General features: G+C 41.4%; 1 protein-coding gene across 13 annotated transcripts in view; it reads left to right on the top strand.

Moving 5' to 3' along the window:
* The window catches only part of FOXP1 (forkhead box P1), a 442244-nt gene that overhangs the window by 189074 nt on the left and 237539 nt on the right, over positions 1 to 15631 (top strand). The gene's annotated exons all lie outside the window — the stretch shown is intronic.

Below are 15631 nucleotides of genomic sequence, written 5' to 3'. Positions count from 1 at the left end.
TCATATGGCTGCTTTATAATCACCTTCTTTCAGAAATTAATAGTCGGTTAAGCACCATAGCAACAAGCAACACTGATGTAACCGTTAAGCAGTGGCTGCCATTCGCTGTGATGTCAGTGCTCGTTAGTACTGTTCTCTTGACCTTGTTTGAGTGTCGAACGGTGATTTCATTTCAAATTTAGAATTTTACAGAATGGCTGAAGGTCTATGGGAGAAGTAGAGTTATTTTTATTTGTTTGGGGGGGGGGTTTAACTCCACTTTTAAGGGGGGAAAGTGCCCATGTTCTCATCTGTTTCAAATTAAAATAGATCTATGGATAGTGTGTATTTGAGCTCTTTGTTGCCAAAAATATCTATTCAGTGAGGATAAAATTCATGGAGTTCAAGTGAATATTGCAATCCTTGGCCATGCCTATGGTTTGTGTCAGCAACGTGATATACATCTTCCGTTGGGACTTGGATATTGCTATTTTCTTATGGTGGAGCCCATACGGCATTTAGTATTTTTCAGACACTTAGGAAGGGACAGGCCCTGCCCTGAAAAGCTCGTCGTTCAAGGGATAGAGCTTCCCTCCTCCTGGTTTTGGTTTGATTGAAATGACCCTGGGGTGCGAGGAAAACCCTTGTACCCCTGAATGCAGCTGGCCTTAGTAAAAGTTAGCTGATGCTGCAGTATTGGGGCATAATATTATGCGGCACAAGTGAATTCAGGAGTTTTGTCTGCAATAACCACAAAAGACTGTCTTAAAATTGGCCTAAAGGTTCTGACCTAGATCTGCAAAAGCAGAAGTATTTGGTAATGCTGTAGCCATGGCACAGAACACGTGCTCAGGCTTGCCCTCTTGTGTGCATCAGGTAATAGTTCAGTAGCTTGCATGATTCATAGACTGAGAAGATAATGCTAGTAGGGACCATTCGACCATCCAGTCTGAGCTCCTGCTTTATTGCTGGCCATCCAGTTTCATTGCGGTGATCCCTGTGTTGAGCCCAATGACTTGCGCTGGACTAAAGAGGAACTCAGATCTGGCCGAGGCATGCCTTTCAAAAAGACCTCAGGAAATGGAGAATCTACCACTTCCCTTGATGGTTTATTCCACGATCAGGTATTGCACGGGTGCAAGTGCAGGTTTCCAAATGGCAAAGCAAAAATGCACAGTGTAATGAAAATGTAGAGTAGTTCCATATTGCTTGAATGTCAAGAATTGTTTCTGTGACAAATTACAGGTCTTGTCCTGCTGCTGAAGTCACTGGCACTACTGCCATTGTGATTTCAGGGGCTGCAGACTAAGGACCAATTCTTCCAAAGTACAAAGTAAAATAAATACATGATAACTGACATCTGGGCTGACAAATTGTACATCAAGTTTCAACTCAGTGAGAATTGAAACTGCCAAGATGATAAACCACGAGAATAGGAGTTTGTAATGGAAATGGTGATGGAGTCCTAATTAGAGGAGTGCCACTGAAATAAGGAAGGTTAAGGGTTTCGTTGATTGAGATTGAGCGCAGTTGCTTGATAGCCTAATTTCAGGTGAAAAACCATTTTCTGAGTTTAGTGCTTAAGCCACTGACTCATTTCCAGTGCAACATTCTTCCCTCCTTGAGGAGCAGTTGCATGGTCCTGTACTACCCAGAGCTGCACGGAAATCCAGCCTCGGGCATACACACTGGGATGCGAGGACAAGGGTGATGCAATAGATTTTTTTTTTTTTTTTTTTTTTGCTTCAGGTTTTTTTCCTGTGAACTCTGAAGCATACAAACATTGACAAAAAATAACTGAATAAACACAGCAAGGAATTTTCATAGCTAAACCTTCAGAATGTAGGTGTTTGCATTCTCCTTTATGTATAACATAGCTGATCATAATACCTAATTAAGTTGCTTTATAAACCTTAGCCAGCTTTCTTCAAAGTGAGAATCTGAATTGAAATGCTGATTTTTTTTTTTTTGATTTTTTTTTTGGGGGGGGGGGGAAGGAGGGGAAGTGCATGTGTATAGAAATATGCTCAATAGCGTTAGTTATTCAGCAGCAGTCATTTGTTTAAAAATATGTAATGGCATCTTGGGTAATCAGACCAATTCAATGGGCATCGTAAATGAAGGGTAGCTTGCCTGCTGAAAAATTGGAAAATCAAAACATATTACTAAAGTTGTACAATAGTAACAAAAGATGCATGCAGATTTCAAGATAGCCAAGGTTAATATCCTTCAGAAAGCCCTTAATAGGGGGGAAAAAAATCAACACAAAAGGACTTAGTGAAGTTACACTTATTTTAAAGCATTACTTCTTAAAGCATGCTGGAGTTAAATGTTTATTAAATATTGATAACAAAGCAGTAGCCTTCTGTAATTTGGGACTCAGTGAGGTGATCAACAAATTCTTTTGTGGGCTTGACACGTGCTGTAATAGAGTCTTTTCACAGGGCCGAACCAATGCATGTCCCTGGATCTCTTTCCCCTTCCTCCTTACAAGATCTGTGTGGATAAATCAAGAGAGTCTTGTCCACATCAGGCTACATAAGAAAAAGAAAAGAACTACAGTATGAGTCTCTTGGGAGGAGCACCCATGTTGGGCACAGATTTCCTTCCTCCTGTTCCCTCCAGCTTGTTTGGACGGGAGGGGGGATCCTGGTCCTGTAAAATGGGGAGAGTGAGTCCCAATGCCATTGCTTTCCAGCTAGCATTCTGGATCAGTAATGCAGTTTGGGTCAGTGCTAACATGCACCATAGCGTACTGTGGGAGCTCCAGGAGCAATGGGAAATGGGGATTCAGGATTTCTGTCTTGTCTGTGGATATATACTGATAGTTCACTGTATGAGTTTGGGAATATAACTTGATTGCTTGTGTGAGTCTGTGAACCCATCTCAAAAGTTGGGTTCATTTATCTCCTGTATGTCGATGAGAAAATACGTCATGAGATGACGTTAATGGTCAAAGCACTTTTGAGATCCTCCACTGATCTCAGAGATTCTGCAAGATTCTTACTTGAATCTCTCTGTGATCTGCAGGGACAGGCATTATGTTATATTTGACTGTCGTAGGATAACGAGACCCAAAGACTGTGTACGTGCAAAGTGTGACTACCCTAAAACAATTGGGTCGAGAAGATTTATAAAGCAGATTAAGATGCGTTAAAATAATGTGGAAAATGTTTAACCCAATCTCATTAACGTGAGCCATGAGAATGCCACATTGAAGATTTCCAATGCCTGTTGCAAAACTTTGCTCTTTTCTCTAAGCTGTTATCTGCTAGCATTATTGATCTTGAGAAAACAGGTTTCTATTGCCTTTCCCCCATTTAAGTTTTTGTTCTTCATGTTTCTGTATACTTTAAAACTTCCATGGGCTTACTGGAGAATTTTCTTCTTTGGTTTGTGAGAGTCAAAACTGGTCTGTGCTGCTCTTGAGCCAAATATGACTTGTCTTTGGTGGAACTATTCTTGCGAGCAAAAATTGGTACTTGATGTAATCCTCCCACCCTTCTTCCATTTCTCTGAAGTTAGATGCTTGATAAGGGCTTAAGTAAAGTAAAAATGCTGATCTGTATTATTCCATGCGTACAGTTTACCATCATCCCATTTCAGATCTATAATACTAAACCACACAATGAGGCATGATGGTTCAGCGGTTAGCTTACGTCTTTAGACCGGGAATCTTGTTACGTAGATCATTAGCTGCACCGTTACGTTTTAGCATCTCCGTTCACACCGGATTTTGTACTCTGGTAGACTTGCCATAGTTTCAGATCATTTCATAGATCAAAGGTGGCTGCAGAAAATTCCAAGAGGCAATCGAGCATCATTTGAAGGATTACTGGACTGTCCCATGTATTTGTGGATGACAAAACCGTAGATAAATTAAACACAAGTTATGGACTGAAGTCCTAATGGTATGGCTTAATACTCGGTTGCACAAAATGTGGGACTTTCAGGCCTTTCCACCTGGGGAAAGAAGGTTAAAATGGCCTAGGGTGAAAAGCTGGAGCAAGTCCTTGTTTCTCCATCAGTAGCCTTTGGACCACCTCTACTCTGACATTGCTTTCCAGTTAGATGTGGTAAATGGGTGAACCACTTGTGTCTAATCTTGTGCTGGTATTTGTCATGAAGTAGGAGCTGTTCTAGACTGGTTAACCAGTCAATCCTGCTTACATGCCCCTGTGATTGATTGGGATCACAAAGGAAGACTTCTCACCTGGTGTCCACACACTCCAGAGTATGCAATAGCTGAGTCTGAGCCAGTAAGAGGGATGCAGGGAATTAGTAGGGACAAAGGAAGAGGCAAGGTAAGGGTGGGAAGTTCAGAGAGCAGACCCGGTGCTCTGGCGGAAAAGGACTTTTATATTATGTGGTACCAGCTCTTAGAGTTGAAAGGCATGGGCAGTGGAGTTTATTAACTTGTACTGAGTGGAGCTACACCAAGAGAGCCAAGGGGTTAGTTATCGGTGATAGTTACTAGTAGCAATTATTTTTTTATTTGTGTCAAATTATGTAGCCGAGTGGGGACTTGCACTCTGTTTTGCCATAGCTCCGACCTGGAAGGAGTAAGTGGCAGATATAGAATAGGTTTGGCTCTCCCTATCCTAAAGCCAAAGCATAGCATGTAGATGAGGACGTTTGAACCAAAGTTGCACTTTTTGCACTTGTGTCAAGCAACAAGCATGTCGTGTGTGGTCACCCAGTTACAACGGCCATTAGCTGGAATAGGCTGGAGGGTAGGCTTCAATAGGCGGCACATCCGGTGATCAAGGGATGAGTTGCACTGCAAGAAAAACCTGGCTACAGAACCGCAGATCTCAGGATTGTAAGGCATAAAAATGGTGCCCACTTTTGTGTGTTCGTCATGAGGTGAGTGGGAAAATGAAAGAGCGGAAACTAAATTTTTGCCAGGTACGTTGCATTTTTAATTGCTCAGCTCTTCCTGAAATCGTAGCCTGTGGGTGTACACCAGAGTAAAAGTGTGTCTTTCCGGTATGTTTTGTTGAGCTGATTGCCATATGGTGGTAGTAATGGCATGAGTGAGAGTTACAGTGGCAGCATTGCAAGTGATGTTGTTGGGCGTTACACGACCACCTATTTTATTTGCTAGCTAGTGCAAAACCCAAGACATTTTTTTTTAAGTCTTTGGCCTTTGTAGCCTGCTGTATTTCTCACTGCAACATGTGAAAGCATTTCTTGCTGCTGCTAATGGCAGGAACCTCACTCGCCACATCCAAGAGATTTAATTGCTAAATGTTTCTTCCTGTGCAATCTGTGAATTTTAATTTGGGAGTCTCCCACCTCTTCATCCCTTACAGTTGAAGTGCGTTTTGTACAGATTCTGTAACGGCTCTGAAGGATCGTTCTGGAGTTTGAGCTCGCTGTGTGTTTTATTTTGGTAGCAAAAACATTTGACTTTTGTAACTAAGGCTCTGACATCATTTCCATTACAAACCATTAATATCAGCAGTTTGTAATGTGGCCTTCAGAATCCATTTGGGCTGAAATTTGATGAGCTGGTTTTTGGGGGGGGGGGTTATTAAGAAATTTTTCAAGGAAGGTGGAATGAGTACTTCTCTTTCTCCCTTTCAGTCCCATGGGGTTTTTTTGTTTTTCTTTTGAATCGTAGAAGATTCGCCATTTATACCCTTCCTTCTTCAATAATACAGAATTTTATTTATTTTTACCTCTTTTGCAGGGATGTAGAGAGTAAGTCAACTCCATTGATGGGAGAAAAGCTATGTAGAAGGACAGAAGACTGATAGTCTAGGTGGGGAGCTGGTTTCTTTTATGTTTCATTTTCAAGTACAGGTTTTGAGTCCATTTTAAGTAGAAGAGGGCTCCCCCCCTATTTTTTTTATCGTATTTTTTCAGCGGCGGGGAAGCGGGGGTGTTGCTACTGCTTCCCTTTGTTTAAATTTGATTCCTATAAATGGAAAAAGATGTTTTGAATGGCAGGGCAAAAGAAAAAGTGCATTCTTCAGTTTTGAATACTATTTAGATACGTCCTGTTTTGAAAATGCATCTAAAAAAAAAAAGGATTAATTTACAGCTAGCCATTTTGTTTTAAGCCTTTATTTCTCCTTGAGATGGAGTGCCCAGCATTTTATTTGTTTGTGTGTTTTCTTTGGTTCCAAGAAAAGTGTAAATGGTTGTTTTTGGAGTTAGTTGCAAAGAACATTTGAACCTCTCGGAGAACATTATAAGCCCACAAGAGGTCTTGTAGAAGTTGTAAGAATTTGTGTGCGTGTCGGCAGAGTCAATTATATGAGACGGATGGCTAGGGTGAGACTGTGAGTGAGAGTCCAAAACTTGCTGTTTACCCTCATTTAACATAAAATAAAAATCCTTTCTGTCTGAAATTTCTCAGCAGAGAGAGATTTTGGGGGGAAAGTTTTTGATATTAATGAGACGAGGCATTTGAAGCTAAAAGAATTATTCTGGATTTACACTGGTGTAACTGAGAAGAGTATCTGGCATATATGCATATATATTTTTTGGAAGTCAAATAATCAAAAATGACTTTGTTGAAACTGCTGAATTTGTTTTGTTCATTTGTCCTTGATGAGATCCAGCTCATAAGACACAAGTTTCAAGGGGTTTGGGGAGTTAATTTTGAAGTTGTTCCATAAAAACACTGGAATCTGAGAGGCTCATGAATTATTTGCAGTTGATAGACATGCCAGTAGGTTTTAAAGAGTTACTTAAGGAGATGACAGATTCCACAGACAGCCTGTGTACTAGTTTGTACAGTCATTGTCGAGATGAAGCAATTCAGGAGTTTCATCGAAACACACAGTATATGTTCCAGCATTGGAAAACGGTTAGCTTTGATTCAAACATCCGATGCATGGAAGCTTGGGTACTTCAGGAATAGGTTGTATTGAGAGCAGTTGCAAAGTATTTGGTTTCCATGAGAGTTTTTCTAGATTGCAGCTTGTTCCTGACTTGCAGACAACACAAGAAAACTTTTTGTGCTCCATGTTTAATGGTGTGAAACGTTACGGTGTGCTCACTCACTGCATATTAAGCTTGCCACCCCTGCAGCCCATCCTACCCGTGGTGATGTCTGCCATCAAATGGACATCACTACAGTCTGCTCTTTTAAAAGTCCATATTCTGGCTTCCCTTATTCTTATTAACTGATCCAGTTCTCTGACCCCCTTTGCTTAATCAAAGAGTCTCCAATTGTTATTAGAGGCTCTAACTTTGGTAGGACAGGAATGACTATGGGTGGGGTCTTCAGTTTTGCTGGGGAGATGCTGAGATGCCTGTACCTTAAACTCTTAATTTTAATGTCTTATGCCAGTGTTTCCCAACCTTTTCCAACCCAAGGCACACTTACATTAATAAAATATTTCTGTGGCACACCCGTTAAGGCATTCCCCCATCCTCATGCCTATCATAGCTCATTGCCATAGCAAAATTCTGCGGCACACCTGTTCACTTTTGTGCCGCGGCACACTGTTTGGGAAACACGGTCTTATGCTATTAGTGTTTAAAATGGGATTTCCCAAGGGGTTGAGGTAGTCAAGCCCAGCCCTGTATTTTCAAGAAGAAATTGAGTTTTGTCAGCTGAAATTTCTGAATGGCTTGAAGGTTTATCAAAACGTGCATGGGCCAGATTAACATGCTTGGAGGAGAAGGGGTAGATGCCACCTCTTCTCTGGCACCTGGTGGTCTCCTGCCCACAGGCAGGAAGCTGGATATTAGGATTCCTCTGGATCAGGTTGCACCTCCAGCACCTGCTTTGTAGTGCTGAATCTGTTTGAGTCACATACATGTTTTCATATGATTTTAGTGTGTGTGTATCTTAAAGATAGAGATTCATCCATCAGGGCAGTTGGAAGAACTTGGATCACTTACTTTCTCCTCCACCAGCCTTGGGAAACGGTGTGCATTTGATCACCGTCTCCCTGACGTTTCCTCTCCATTACACGATCAGCCCTCTCCCGAACAAATTAGATTCCTCAGTAACGATCTTAAGGCATCCGGTGGGGAAAAACAGCAAGAAGTGGGTCCGAGCTCTGCTTCCTAAGGAAAGACTCTTGTCTGTCTGCCTTTCAGTCTGCGGATTATGTATGGAGCTGCAGGCTCTCTGTTTTCAGTTGGAAGTCCTGGATGCTGGCTAACTTGACAATAAGATCTATCAGAAATGTATGTTTTTCAAGGCCCACAACTTTTCTCAGTGGTTTCAATGCTGAGCAAGCTTTACTGCTCAAATTTTTTCCATTCTTCATGTTGCCTGGCAGGAAGATGGCGGGCTGGGATCACCGTGCCCAGCCATATACGGATGAGGAGAAATAGAAATTTCAAGGCCTATCTCCCAAATCATGTATTTTTTTCGTATATGTATACAGCCTTCGTGATGTTTGACTGAAAAGTGCTAGCCCGACAAGTCTCAGGCTATTCACTGGCACCACGAACATTTAAAGATTGCTGCATTATTTACCATTTTTTTTTGATTGCACCTGTTGAATTTAGCATGCTGCATCCTCCTGTTCTCCAGAGGACTTTTGAATCGGTTCTCTACCAAACAAAAAGCCTTTCAAGCCAGGGTGAGATGTCCAAGATGCTGGAGGAGGGGGGTGAGGGCCAAGTAAACAGAAAACGCAGTAGTTACTTATTTACACAATACATCACTCCCTTGTCTGTTGTGTAAACTCATCATATTTTTCCGTCAACTATAGAAAATGAATTGTATTAAGCCTGTTCTCCAACCTATCTTCCCTTTAAAAGCTAATTTTTAAAGCTTTTTTTTTTTTAAGACAGGGTCAGGGGAAGGAAAAAGGCCTTTTTAAAAATTCTTTAAAAGGTGTTTTGTTCCCTGGGAAAATGCATCATACTACATTTTTACTCAGTACTTTTATTTAAATGTTACCAAACCAACCTAGAAAAGGGTTTCAATGGTGGTTCAGTATCTATGTTGGAATTTAAATCCAAAAATCTATTTTTGAAAGAAATGAGAAATGGGTCTTTTTTTTTTTTTTTTTTTTGATTCAGTGAAACTAACTTTTTTAGGTTGCTTTCAGCGCCTCTTGGTACTATTTTAAAATTTTGATCGGCTGTCTGGGTCCGGGTTAAACCCACAATTAAATTCAATTTTTGTGCTAATAATCAGAATGCTGGTTTTAGAAAAAAAATCTTTTTTTTTCTTCTTCCCACTGCTAGGTGGGGTGAGTACGTACTGCTGTTATCCAGCCTTTAGCTGGATTTCCTGAATTAGGTGGGTTTAAAGCAAATCTTTAATATTAATGAAACTTAGTTTTCTTGCTAGAATTAAAAGCTGCTCATCACTGCCATATAGCAAGGATTCATACACTACTGACTTTATATTAAAAGCTTGCAAGCTTATATTTCATGAATCTAAAGTATATGCTGCAGGTAAGAATAGGGGTTATTTAGCTGTACAAGATGAATTATTTTTCAATATCATGTTATGAAAATCATAGTAATAGTAATAATAGTACTTAAAATATATAATGTGCACAGTGATGTTTGTGCTTCCCAAGCAATAATTAATTGATCTCTGTTTGGTTTAAGTACAGTTGCCCACCTATTTCGGAGATTGAACTAATGCAAAAACGTGAGTGACTTGCAAGATCCCCGACTCCCAGACTCCTTTCTTAAAATCATAACATCTCCCATGCAGATAGTGCATTTAAAAAGCTTGTCAGAAATCGGGGCAGGGATAGCATATGCTCATCATACTGAGGCCACGTAGAATAGTCCCCTCCCATGCATAAAACCAGTTTGGAATAAATCAGGAACAAACTTCAGTCTTCTAGACCTGTCCCTAACCCCCGGCATCCCCAGCCCTTCCTTCCAGTGCTTCTAGCATGGGAAGAGAAGAGCTGGATAAACTGCTTGGACTTCGGGGAACTGCCCTTACTGGAGTCTGTCACACTGAACCCAGATGTTTAGGTTTCCAGTTTGGCAAACTAAGATTGTGATGACATTTGCATCCCATTGCTCCAGCCCTTCAGGAGCCAGTCTTTCATCAGTCTTCTGCTTTGAGGAATTTACTTTTTGCATGAGCTTGCATTTTGCCTGTTGACATGTGCTTCGTGTCACTCCACTCTTTTTTCTGCTGTCCCTCCCCTTTCCCATCTCACCTAATGCTAATAAGTACCGAGTGCGTAAAAACCGTGGAAGTTGCAAATGGGGTGTTGCTATAGATCATCTTTGCAAGCTCCCCGGAAGGTCCGGTCCCCAGTTCTGGTGCATTTGTGCATGGCACCAGCTCTGCTCCTTGGATTAGTGCTTCTCTTTGTGTTCTGCCAGTTTGTCCATCTGCTCCTCTCAGCATCGGGAATATAACCTCTTGCCTGGCCAGACAGGTGTCCAGATCTTGCAAGAATGGATAAGGCCTCATGAGCAGTGCTGAGCTTGTTTCAAAGAGGCAAGAAGCATTGGCACTTAGAGATATGTATCCAGGTGCACAGCACTGGGGAGGTGCCCCATTTTGAGTCTGGTTTAGTGCTCCTTTCCATTTAAAATAGGGTCTCAGATAGGACATCAGCCGTAACCTTTCTTTGGCAGGGAAGATTGTGATGATGAAGTGGGTATGTGACACAGGCCTAATGTCCTTCCCTATGCTCCCTGGAAAACAACTAACAAAATTTTTCTGAAATGACTTTCCAGCTATAAATGTGCCTTTAATTAAATTTAAGATTTTCCTAGGTTTCCTCCCATAGAAATATATTGGGATCCCATCTGGTTACTGCTGATGAACTGAGATCTGTGGCATCATCTGGCTGAGCCTGTGGCCCATCGCTTTGGGAAAGCTTGAGTTTATCATATGGTTTTATATTGAGTTTCCCTTAGAGTGTAAATGGATGCATTAGTAGTGACATGATCCCAGCATAACCTGGACTTTAATGGGTTTGAGCTTGGATCTGTTTAAACATTAAAAAATAAAGTCCTTTTTGCACATGCTCGGTAGGTTCTTCTTGCACGTAGATCCCCGAGCGCTGAAGATTCAGTTTTGTTATGTTTTCAAATTTCAGATGAAAGGGGGGGAAGAACAGCCAGGAGCGGGACGCTATTTCTCTTGATACAGATGTGTAGCTGCCAGGACGCACGTACATCAAAAAGACATTACGCCTCTGAGTGGTTTCAAACCTACTGTTTTGTTTTGTTTTGCTAGAGGCAAACAAAATGTCAAACCCCGCTCAAGGTTGGGAGGGTTTACTTTTGTCACTGTTCACTTCTCGTGGGAGTGCAGCGGCCTTGCTTGAGCAGGAGCCCGGGAGTCCGCCCTTTGGGGCCTCGCTCCGAGATCTGCCACCGCTTCACCGCGCCCTCGGGTGCAGGGGTTGTCTCGACTTCGGTGTGGTGCAGACTGCAGGTGGCATGCAAGCCTGGAGAGTCCCGTCTCTGATACCCGGTGACAAAGGTGCAGAACAATATATTTTAGCAATGATAGGGAAAGGCTTTTTTTTTTTTTTCTTTTTGGAAAGTGTGTCCTCCTCTTCCCCTTTTTGTCTGCTCTGCCCACCCACTGATGAAGCCTCTTCACCCCATTTCCTTTTGAAACCAGTGCTGCTTACAGTATCTTCCACCTCCAAAAAAAAAAAAGCAGGTGGGCATAAGGGAAGGTCTAATACCAGTTTTGCTTTTGTGTGGCAGGCACAGCACTCCAGCAAGAATATCAAAGGTAGTCACCTGTCAGCATTTCAAGGGAATGACGGTAGAAAGACCTGGAGTAAAAATTCCAGGCGTGAAAAGGCGGCTCCTTGGAGGGGGACTGACAGATTTACTAACCACCGGTTCAGACTAGAAGAGCGTTGTTTTTTAGCATCGCTGCTGCTGCGTAGTGGCTCTTACCGATTTAGGTTATTGGATCAGCACCGAGCTAGAGCAACATTAACCTTGCCCTGATGATACACAGGACCAAATCTCTGCTTTGGGCTTTTCATGTTCCCCTGTTTCACATCGTAGTAAAGGTATTATGGTTCATGTAGAATTAGTCTTATTTTACCAGGGATATAAATCTCTGTTCTCTGGATCACTGCCTCAGTTTAGATTTTCCTTTAAAACGTTAATGAGTGCTTCAGGTTGGGGGGCGAAGGGGGAAACTATCTACATGTAATGATGACATGGTATAAAAATGTTACGGCTAATGCGTGCGTTGTATTGGTTTGTCTTGTCTTATAGGAACATCGTTTTTGCACATCAGTATTAACAATGCAAACACCCTGAAATGCTAATAGCAGTAGTAAGCTTTTAATTCCATGGAATTTATTGCTTGCTGTATTTCCATGAATTTATAACGCTTTGATTCTTAAGAGCCCCATTTAATCAGTTTTGCCTGGCACAGAACATAATAAACAACTTGCTGGTGCTAAAGTGCCACATGGGGGAGGCTGCTAACAAGAAAGTTAAATGCTTCTGCCACTAGCAGTTTCTTCGCTGTATTTTTCATGAGCTGTTACTACCCGTAATGTACTTTGCTAGCTTTAGAGCAGCGGTTAAACACAGTGACAAACTGAGCGGCACTCCGGCACTGTAAACACCCAAAGCAATACCATTTTTGTTCAGAGCTACAGTTTAAGCAAGATCTGAGACTCGGCCTCATTTTAAATTAATCAGTCACTTAAAAGGAATCACGTTTCTTTTTCTTAATATTTCCAAATATGATTTCCAGGGATGAGTGGGGAAGTCTGAGCAAGACAAGGAGGACGGAGGGAGAGGGAGTAGCTGGAGCTTCTTAAAGAGCAGTTATTGTTTATTTGTGCTGCCTGACCATAAAAGTACAAAAGCCGGTCTTAATAGAAAAATGCCAGATGATCAAGTGCTTTAAAGCAGAAAATGTCATTTGATTCTCAAAACTGCACCAACTTTATATAATTACCCTTTTAATTATCCCTAGTGGCCCATGAAATTTGTAAAATAGAGCATCCAGGGTTTGATTTACTGACGTGTTGCACTTTGGTGCGACGCTCTTAATGAATACTGTTTAGCGCTGATGTCAAGCTGAGATTTCTGAGCGGTATAGAGAGGTGCACCCCACATTGCCAAGGTGGACTTGGTAGCACATAGGGAGTTGCAGAAGTAGTCTTGTATGATCCATCTGTACATATGTAAGTTAATATACCGTCATTTTGTTTATAGGGTTGCTCCAAATGGAATTACATTTGTTTTTATCTTGGGTGCATTAGAAGTGGAATATAACATTTTCTCTACCTAGTCAAACCAAACAAATGACCTTTTCTGAGGCATTTATTTGATTCCAGGGAGGTTTCATAGGCGGTCAGTCCTAGTTCTTGTCTTCATCCCCTCTCCTCTCCCCCCCAGTTCTGGAAACTAGAGTCCTACTGTTCTTTCTGCAAAGGTTAATTCACTAACCAGAATATAGAGGCAGATAGTTTTATTGTGACCTTTATGATCTCATGGACTAACTCATTTAGCCAATCATGGAAAATAGTACTAATCAGTATTTTGGGAGGGATTTCCTTAGGGTATCCAAACATCATTTATTGCAGAAGAATCGCTGGAATGGGCATGATAGAGATATCATAGAAGTAGCTCTAAAACTCCAGGTCTACATGAAGTGGGTTCCTCCACTGATGTCCTGAAACAGCAGAAGGAACCTAGATATGGATGGCTCTGGGATTTGTTCATAAAATGGAGAGTTTGCAGCTACCCATTCAAATTTGGCCCAAATTTGACTGGCAAGTATCAATATCTGAAGGCCATTTGGCAATCTTTTGTAATGTAATACTGTGGATTTGGTCCATTTCTTGGAGCAACAAGTCTCGTAAAGACAGTCTGAATGGGAAGATGAAGGACTTGATTGGGCAAGGATAGCGGAGGAGCTGTGTGCTTCCATTCATTGAGCTGTAGGTGGATGCTATTAATTGGTTTCAAAGGTTGGCCAGGAGTAGGTTCCCTTTATGGTAGGCAGTGTATAAACCCAGAGATGTGGACAGTCCTTGCCCAACACCTGTGCAGGTTAGACCTGTGCAGAATGTTCCTTCAAAATGATCTGCCCATAATAAAAGCAAGCCGAGGCAGGAAAAGAGTCGGCAAAGATCTTAGCTCATTGCACTCCTTTCCCAACCTTTCTGCCTTTAAAAAGCTTAGGATCAAAGCCTGGCTGAAATCGGTGGCAAAAGTCTCATTGACTTCAATGGGGCCACTGATTTCAGCCAGGCTTTGATCCCAAGCTTTTTAAAAGCAGAAAGGTTGGGCCTTTATTTTTATTTTTTTTTTTCCCCCAACAAAAGATTAAAACAGGCACAAAATTAAATGTTTGGCCTCAACCTGAAATGTAGAAAAGGGATATTATGTTCTTTCAGTTGCTGAAACAAATTAAGTAACAAATAGTAAATAGTGGGGGAGAGGTGAAGTTTTCATATTTGAATTCATTTATATTTGAAAATAAACCACTTTAAATATCCAAGAGAGGGACCAGCAATGACACTAGTGATGCATATTTGCAGAGTGTCCAGCAGAATGGGGCTCCTTTGTAGGCTCAAGACCAATTAATGTGATTACTTAAAAATAATCATGGGGTTTTAATTAATGTTTGGCTATTCCTGGGATCTGGGCAATGTCAGTTTTCGGTAGCCACATCAAGGCTAACCTTGAGTTTGAGTCTTGTGATACGGGCAGTGCGATAGCATAGCTGAGTTTCCAACGCATCTTTTTCCACCTAGATTTTTCAGTGCAAATTCATAGGTAAAGGTTCAGCTGTGATGGCTTGATTTGGCAAGGCTAGCAGCTGTGTCGAAAAAATGTCACATGACTTGAAATTATGCTAATTGGAACAAGATACTCAACCCAGAGTAAATGCACCCACTCTGGAGTTATTCAGGTATAATTATTGCGCTTTAAAGTCTCTTCCTGCGTTATTCTGATATAACATTCAGGTATAGACAAGCCGTACAAGAGTGTGTGATCTTGTCAACTTAAAAGAGTGCATCCTAAAGAGGATGTAAGCCCTGCCACTAGTTGTTTGCAAAAGCGATCCTTTCTAGCTTGCCTCATGGAAGTAGTATAATCATGTCTCCACTTCTAGATTTGAGCTACATCCAGTGTCTTTCAGGCTGCTCCTATGAGCGTCTTCAAAATCCAAAGGAACGCCATTGGAGTAAGGACAGACCTAACCCTAATATGGGCTCGATGCTGTCCTTTAAACATCACGTGTGTGAGCACAAACCTGAACTCTCCCCTCGGCAGTAAGAGTAGGTGAAATCTGCTGAAAGGTTGTTTTATTCCTGTCTAAAATTGGAACCACAAAGTGGAAGGTTAATAAGAAGAGAAGCATCTGAACCTAGTGGTTAGACTAACATTTAGCCACCCAGCTGAGGAGTGACGAAGGAGCCGAGCCAAAACAATCATAGAAAATCCAATCAGATCACTGTAGGCCTTCCTAGTTTCAAAGTTGGTAGAAAATGGCTTGCTTAGGGAAAAAAATGAATTGATGTTCCTTATTACTTTCGGGAGCCAATGTTCTGATCTCCAGTTAAGATGAACTTCCACTGGCCTTGAATTTCTGGCCTCCCTTTCACTATTTTTTATTAATTGCAGATTTAATATTTGTTGGCAAATTAGATACATTCAAAGTACTGCATGCCACCAGCCCCTTTTAAAGAAATTAGTCTTGTTTTCCTTTTAATGCACTTTGGATTCTTTTGCAGATGCTTCT

The sequence above is a fragment of the Alligator mississippiensis genome, chromosome 12 (genome assembly GCF_030867095.1).
Source record: "Alligator mississippiensis isolate rAllMis1 chromosome 12, rAllMis1, whole genome shotgun sequence".
Lineage (NCBI taxonomy): Eukaryota > Metazoa > Chordata > Crocodylia > Alligatoridae > Alligator > Alligator mississippiensis.
This window is presented reverse-complemented; position numbering and strand designations above follow the sequence as displayed.